Genomic DNA, 7,648 nt, shown 5'->3' with positions numbered 1-7,648 from the left:
CAACAAATGCATGGGGGATATACACATGGTCTGAAATACAATGAATTTTTTTTATTTTTTACCTTGAAATAAATTACTATTAGTTTGTGATAACCTATTTTCACTAGGATTTAACCAATCTAGACTTCTTTTTTTTTTTTGAAAAAGTATAAAAAAACTGATAATATTTTTTCATTATTCTCAGTTACTAAGGTGACAACCAGTTGTGATTACAATAGATGGACATAAGTGATTCCTTACATCAATAGGAAGGGAATACATTATTTAAGTAGATCAAAGGCTTATATTATTCTTGGAAAAGGATTCCTTGTTATAGTCTAGGCATGGCAACGTGACACATCTATTAAATAATAATTAGGGTTTCAAAAATGAATATTAAAAAATCTATATTTTAGGAGAAGATTAAATAATCCATCTTTTTTTGTAGTTATGATGACTAGAGCGACCTACAACCATCACTCCGTCAATCGGTATAACATTTGTGACCCCTTGGTAGATATACTAGTTTAATTTGGCTTGTCATCCTTCGGTGAATATATTTGAGTTTACTCTTGCCTCATAGAATAGATAAATCTTAGCAACTTTAAGTGTTTCCATCCATTTCATCCTCTTTAAATTGTTATGGATGTAAGCAAGATGGTTTACATCAATGTAATAGTACCCTCTGCTTAATATCCATCCTCTTTCACAATACAATAGCAAAGGATTGTTTATCTGATCTAATATTCACATCATTTGGTTTCTCCAGCTGAAACTAGATGCGTGTATGGCTAACATAAACATGACTTGGAAAATCAAGAATCGTTCCCAAGGTTTGTCCTTCTGCCAGAAATCAAAAGCATATATTAACAAAGAGAGAAATTCACAACTTAAGGAAAAGATATCTTAAGTTATAATTAGAAACCTTTACTACTTTTTATAATTGCATCATATCATATATTAACGTTGGCTCTGATACCAATTGTAACGTGCATGCTGGAGTCACTTCCTCTTTAGCAATTTCTTATTAGTCCATCAAGAGATATCCTAGACAATGCCATTCAAGACTTTGTGGAATAACTCAGAGATTGCTATCTAGGCTTGCTTGAGTTTACCCTATAGTTGAAGTTTTTGGTTGTTCCCATGAGGATCAACTTGAGTTTTCGGTTCCTAACATTGGTCAAGTCACATATTGGTCAACTAGCATTAGTATTGCTAGTTCTCACTTCCATAGGATCAATCAAACTAAGGCGGACTTGCATTGGAGTTGGTTCAAAGAGAATGGGAGACGAAGGGGAGTATAACACGTTGGTTCCTCTACCCCCGTGTAGTAAGGAAAAATCCCATTCTGGTCCCCTAAAATGATGCAAGTCAAGTTCTTTCTAATATCTAGTAGCCATTTGTTTTTCCTGAAATACCATAATAGAGAATTTGAAAAATTTTCAAGTCCCAATTTCAAATAAGTGATGGAAAGATAGCTTATATAATATTTAGGGTAGACTCCACTTCAAGTAAGACAATAAGATTTGAACATGTGGCCAAATAATAAAGGTATTGGGGATTTCCAAAGTGCATGGAAAGTTCCAAATTCCCTAATATAGGGTTATATTTACTAACGTAATTTTTATGAGAAAAGATCTCGACTAACCAAGACCACTCCGCCATAGATATGAACCCATCAAAGACCCTAACTTCTCCTTAGATTGCAACAGCTTCTCCTAGAAAGAAGAGTACAACTGCTAAACACAGGCTATTATTCACTGCTAAACCAATTAAGTACCATATGGAAGCAGTGAATAATTCCTTGGGCATATAATTAGATGGAGTCTTGGCAGGCATGAACCTATCCTGAAGGAGCTAACACAATTATTTCCAAAAGGGATAAGAGATCATAGAAACACAAACACTAGATGTAATGCTGGCCTGTTTAGTATCCAATAAGTCCTTAGTCTATGTCTACAAAAGCTTCATAATTTTTGCATTGGAAAAGAGCTTGCACGCTATTGTAAAAGTCTCCCCATGGTAGGGAAGAGACAAATACTTTTCTGATCCTTGAGATGTCATCAAGAGAGTGTATCACAAACATGACTAGACTGCTTGCTATAAGAGGTTAAGAACTCATCACACAAGAAAAGATAACGAGGAATGAGTGGCAATAAGAGAGCCACAAAATGGGATAGGCAGGTGTTAGTAATAAGGTCCGATTTTGACAATTGAGAATAATCACAATTGATCAGAGGAACATATTGGATCGGGGGAGGAGTTCCAGGTGCCATTCAGATTATTTTTAAAAAATGCACACAATCAAGATGCTTAGCCCCACCACTAGCCTCATGTTGCCATCATGAGAAGGATGCAAAGAAAAGGAAAGAGTAGAGAACCACCAAGCACATCACACCATGTCCCTTGCGCTCTCACTATCACACTCTTCCCTCCCTCTCTCTCTTACTCCCTCTCTCAATAGCACATGAAAGCTAAAAGTAGTAGATAAAAACTTAGAGAAAGGAAGCTTATAAGAAGTTGGCCCATTCAAATGACCCTATGATGGTTTTTTCCAATATAAAAGTACAAAAGCTAACTAGGACTCTACTCTACAAAAGTTATTACAAATTGCATGGTAGTGAGCCTCAAGCTCTTAGCTTTAACTGATCCCATTATCTAGATAACAAAAATTTAATTGATGTGGATAAAAACTTTAATCTTTTTTTTTCTTGGGCACTCCCTTACAACTTTGCTTGCTTAAGATGGGGTTCACACACACACACACACACACTCTCTCTCTCTCTCTCTCTCTCTCTCTCTCTCTCTCTCTCTCTCTCTCTCTCTCTCTCTCTCTCTCTCTCTCTCTCTCTCTCTCTCTCTCTCTCTCTCTCTCTCTCTCTCTCTCTCTCTCCACTAAAAAAGAAAACACCAACTTTATGTAATCACAATCTACATTGCATGTTTTCTACAGAAAGTGGTGAGGAGGAGAAAAAAAAACATGTAGTAGCATGTTAGCCATTCCTATAAACTTGTCAACTCCAAAATGAGGAAGATAGAAAAGTTTCAATCATGCTATTTTTTTTACTAGCACTAGTGTTGTGCCAATATGTCTCTCTATAAATATTTTAAATAGCATCAGTATATCTATCAATATATGCACCAATATTTTCACAACAAGTAAATACTAGTGTACTTATTGACACATATTCCGCCACATATTTTGGCACACATTGTGGTATCAAATATTTAATGCCACATGTTCAAATTTTTTAAATAGTATTCCCCTCATTCCTTGTAGTGATCCATCTCTCTTCTTGTGCGTTTATGCAAGATTCTCCTATGTCTATTATGGGTATTCAATGTAGGGATTCAAGCAAGTCCCCCACTACATAAGTTTTGTCACATTTCACTAAAGTAATTTGCGTAATTATATTTACGTACATGCTTGTAATACATGAAGCATATGAGAGCCTTGACTATACAATAAGGCTCCTATCTTGGATGCCCTTTGTTGTAAAGTAATCTCATATATTGTTGTGTCATATATGGAATAGAAGACATGCATTAGACAAGCTATATTTGTATGTGTGAACTTGATGTGTGTGTTATTTTCATAAGAACCTCTTATAACTTAATGCATATTATGGCTGAAAAGAAATAGTGTTATGGTCCATATATGTTCTAGAATAATAGAGATAACTTGGACAAGATCTTTGGTTGAGTTTCAATGCATACATAAATGAACTTGATCAGTGTCTAATTCACACAAGAACAAAGTCTTCATAATCATATTATGGTAGAAATGAAAGTGTTTCAATCCATGCTGAAACATTTGGAATGAACATTCATAGTATTGAAATTAGACCACAAAAGGATGGGATATTCACGAAATCTCTTATTGGATCATAGAGTGCACATAGTGGAGAATAAAGTTTAGAGACTCCAATCCTACAGAAGATACTTGGCTTAACACATGCTTTTAATTTGGTAGAGAGCACTTCTTCCTTATTACCCCATTGTTACCAGTAAGCACACCTAACTCACTCATCTTTACCATGGACATTTTAAATTGTTGAAAGAATTTGCTTTGATCTTTTGCATATTCCTCCACTAGTTCCTTTGTGTCAATAGCATTCAAAAGAGCTGTATCAGTGTGAAATGTAGCTGTTTTAGCCAACACGTTCTTAAAGTAACTATTGTCAAAGATGTCCTTGGTGATGAGGTCAAGCTGAATTGTCAACTCTGCATGGGTAGAGTCATTTGCTGGAAGGCAAATACGAGATAAATGAGTTGCAAATTCTAGATTAAGATCAGTTGAAATAGTGGGGGAGATTTGGGAGTCTATGAATTGGCAATGGGCTTGTCCAATAGTATGTCCTCCTGTTGTTGTCATATTTAGCTTGTTAGTGGAAGTCAATCAAAGGACAAATGTGCTTGGAAAAAAGAAAATAAATCATGTAGCCTAATGTGATTATTTCTTACATGTTTGTAAAGTCACATTTAGTACTAGTTTGAAACAACATTATTGAAGAAGAAAAAAAGTGCTATAAATACTTTGAGAAGATGAAAACAATATATAGTTAAAAAGAATCTGAGGAGTTGTGCTTTCCATGTAAAGTATATAGTATCATAAATGATTCCATGACTTAGGATACCAATTCATTAGAATAGAAAAAACCTTAAAAGTAATGACAAAAAACCATTAATTTCATTCATGTGAGAAACAAATGGTTATTAGTTCCATTCATGCGAAAAAGAACACAGTCCAACAAGCTTCTTTATCTATGCATGCATAGAATAGTATATTTAAATAAGCTTACCAAGAAAACAAAATGAACACTCATGACATACAAATCCTTCGATAAAATTCCTTCCAATGCTGAAAATTAGGTCTCACTTATATTTTCAACAATTTAAACTTACAAATAATGATTTCTAATTCTAGAAACTATGCAAATGCCACAAAATGTACCTAATAATGCAACAAGGTCTATAACATCCAAGCTATGATTTTGGAAGTTTTGCTTCAAAGTTGAGATGTTTAAAGTTGGAGGTGGAATGTTTGCAACCACTGTTTGATTGGATGCAGCAGAATTGCTATCATGCCGACCAGTAGCAAAGGTGACTTTGGGACCACCAACCTACTCAATTTAGTTTCAAACAATCAGTTGTAGTAGCTATTGAAATAGAAATAGTTGTGATTTCCTTTAGTTGAAGAACTAGAACGCCTTCAAGTGTTCTAGCATCAGGACTTGTTATTCATCCCACAAAATCCATTATTTTGTATTGTTTTAAACCTAAAGTATACCTTGAGCTTGTCAACATAATGCGCTAGAATGCATGTATCACACGTTGGAGATATCTAGAATGAAAGAGTGTAGCTACTACTCTTGAGACTTAAGTCAATAATTTATTTGAAATATCATTTTAGAACAATTTTGTTGCCTACCAAATGAATTGCAGCTGCAGTTGATAAGGAAATAACGTCAGCACATGAAACAATCCCAGGACATGAAAGCTCTATTGCCTCCTTGATTTCATCAAGTATATTTAATGATGACATTCGTAGCGATCCATTGTTCGGACTGGCAATTTGTTCTGTAATAGGTGAATCAAGCAGGATGGAAGCATCACAACCCTGCATCATGGGCAATGTATGAAAGATTTTGATTAGTGCTAAAGTGCTTCGTGCAAACGGTTAAAGAAGCTTGCATGATAATAAATAGATAGGAATGAGAAGGACGAGGAGGAGTGAGCAGGTAGGCAGTACTTGGACGAAGCAGTCGTGGAACTTCAGATGCGGATGATGCCGGCAGCTTCGCTGGGGTTTTGACGGATGACGGCCTTCACCTGCTCCTCCACGATAGTGTAAGCGCTCGGGCAAGAGTCCTTGTAGAAGTCGTAAGAGAGGCCCGGAGGCGCAGACTTCAAATGAAGATCACTACTCCGTTCTTTGTATTGATCGACATGAATATTTATATCAGCTGGTCTGCTGGCCTCCACTGAATATCCGCGCATGATTGAGACCACCATCATCAGAAGCACATTCACGTTGATGATTAGCAGCATCAGTAATGGCGCACGTACGAGCCGACCATCTCTCCGGTATAACACCATGCTATTGGAGGTGTGGGGGCGCGGGGGGCGGCGGACTACCTAACCCTAAATCTGATATACTGCAGGAGAGACTGCCGTCCAGCAGCTGCTTTAATAATACGGAGCCTAGATTCGTCTTCCTGTGCACTAATACCCTCTTCTCAGAGCCCCTAATTTATAATGGGCGAGAACCTGCGATGATCTCTCTCTCTCTCTCTCTCTCTCTCTCTCTCTCTCGTCGATTCTTGATTGAGTCTCCGCGAAGAAGCGATCAGACAATTTGACAGTACCAGTCATGATGATGGCAACGCGTGCGTGCGTGGATCGGGCTTGGGACTCATCGTTGCCTCCATCATCGTGGGAATCTGCCGCTTCTTCGGCCTCGTGGCCTTGTTATGGAAAGCTTGAACAGTTCCTCGAGCGTACGATGGATCAGATGATGCAGCTTCTCGGCCTTAATCAGGGTCTGCCTTCTTCCTATTTGCAAGGCAGACAGCCGGGGCAACATGGACCTCGTCTTCTCGTATACTCGTAATAATACTCCTCCAATACCCTCTCCTAAGCTGCCCAATTGTTTCCGAACATACATGTTGCTCAAGTGTCCTCGTCTGGTTGGTAGAAAGTGCTAATCAATGGCCCTACCACGGTATATTACTTTAAGATCGGCAAAACAGAAAAGTGAACATGAAGATTTTGATATTGGGTGCATTCAATGCGTCTTAGCCTCGTAAATAAGTTCTAACTTCTCCCCATGAACCACTTTCTCTCTTCTTCCATAAGCTTGCACCTTTTATAGTCTCCTAATTTTGGAGAGACATTGGTCACTTAGAGGGCTTGGTAGTCTTGAATAATTAAATAATCGGCATTTGATGATTGAGAACAAGTTGGAGAGTGATTAAGAGAAGGATAGTGTAAAACTCCTTCAAATAGAAGGAGTAGCGTGCTTTTTTCAAGCATTGTTGTAAAAGATTTATCATGGTTGTGGCAAACTAGTCATCAACTTGCTAGCTTATCACATACTTCCATTATCATTGTCCATGGATATGCATACTCGTCTTGTATAGATAACAATTTTAGGATTCCAAAGCCTAAAGTTTAGGATGGCCAATTTTCAAACCTTAATAGGATATCAATATGATTTTACACTACAAGGAAATAGGGCTTATAGGCATGCAAATTGACATGTATTTCAAACTAAGCAAAAGAATGCCAAGAGTGTTTATAAGTACATTTATATTCGTGTCTAGAAACATGTGTCCATAAGTGTGTTAAGTCTGCAATTTAGATGGACCTATAAATGCAAGGTTTCCTTGGTACAAGAAAGTCCAAGGAGTTACTCGTTTGGAGTTCAATTGCATCCAAAACAAGGAAGACTAGGGAACTAACTGACTGCACATCTTAAACTAAGCAAAAGAATGTTAGGCATTTCTATAAGCACATTAATATTCATGTCTAGAAACATGTGTTTACAAACATGCTAAGTTGTCGATGTAGGTGCACATATAAATGTAAGTTTCCTTGTGCGAGAAAGACCAAGGAGGTACTTGTCCTAGCAACTCCTTGATTATTTTCTTAAAATATATGGATGAGA

General features: G+C 37.1%; 1 pseudogene across 1 annotated transcript; it reads right to left on the bottom strand.

The window, feature by feature from the left end:
• Window positions 1-3,912: 3,912 nt before the first annotated feature.
• On the bottom strand, window positions 3,913-6,466 carry LOC148041096 (peroxidase P7-like; annotated as a pseudogene). Its single transcript, XR_015692303.1, has 4 exons — window positions 5,732-6,466; window positions 5,411-5,599; window positions 4,934-5,102; window positions 3,913-4,341 (listed from the first exon to the last, which is right to left on the bottom strand). The product of XR_015692303.1 is annotated as a peroxidase P7-like (transcript).
• Between the last annotated feature and the right edge of the window lie 1,182 nt (window positions 6,467-7,648).

This window comes from Lygodium microphyllum, chromosome 1 (genome assembly GCF_053477565.2).
Source record: "Lygodium microphyllum isolate KBCC chromosome 1, Lygodium_microphyllum_v1.1.10, whole genome shotgun sequence".
Taxonomy (NCBI): domain Eukaryota; kingdom Viridiplantae; phylum Streptophyta; class Polypodiopsida; order Schizaeales; family Lygodiaceae; genus Lygodium; species Lygodium microphyllum.
The sequence above is the reverse complement of the archived record's forward strand: the minus strand, read 5'-3'. Positions and strand labels throughout refer to the sequence as shown.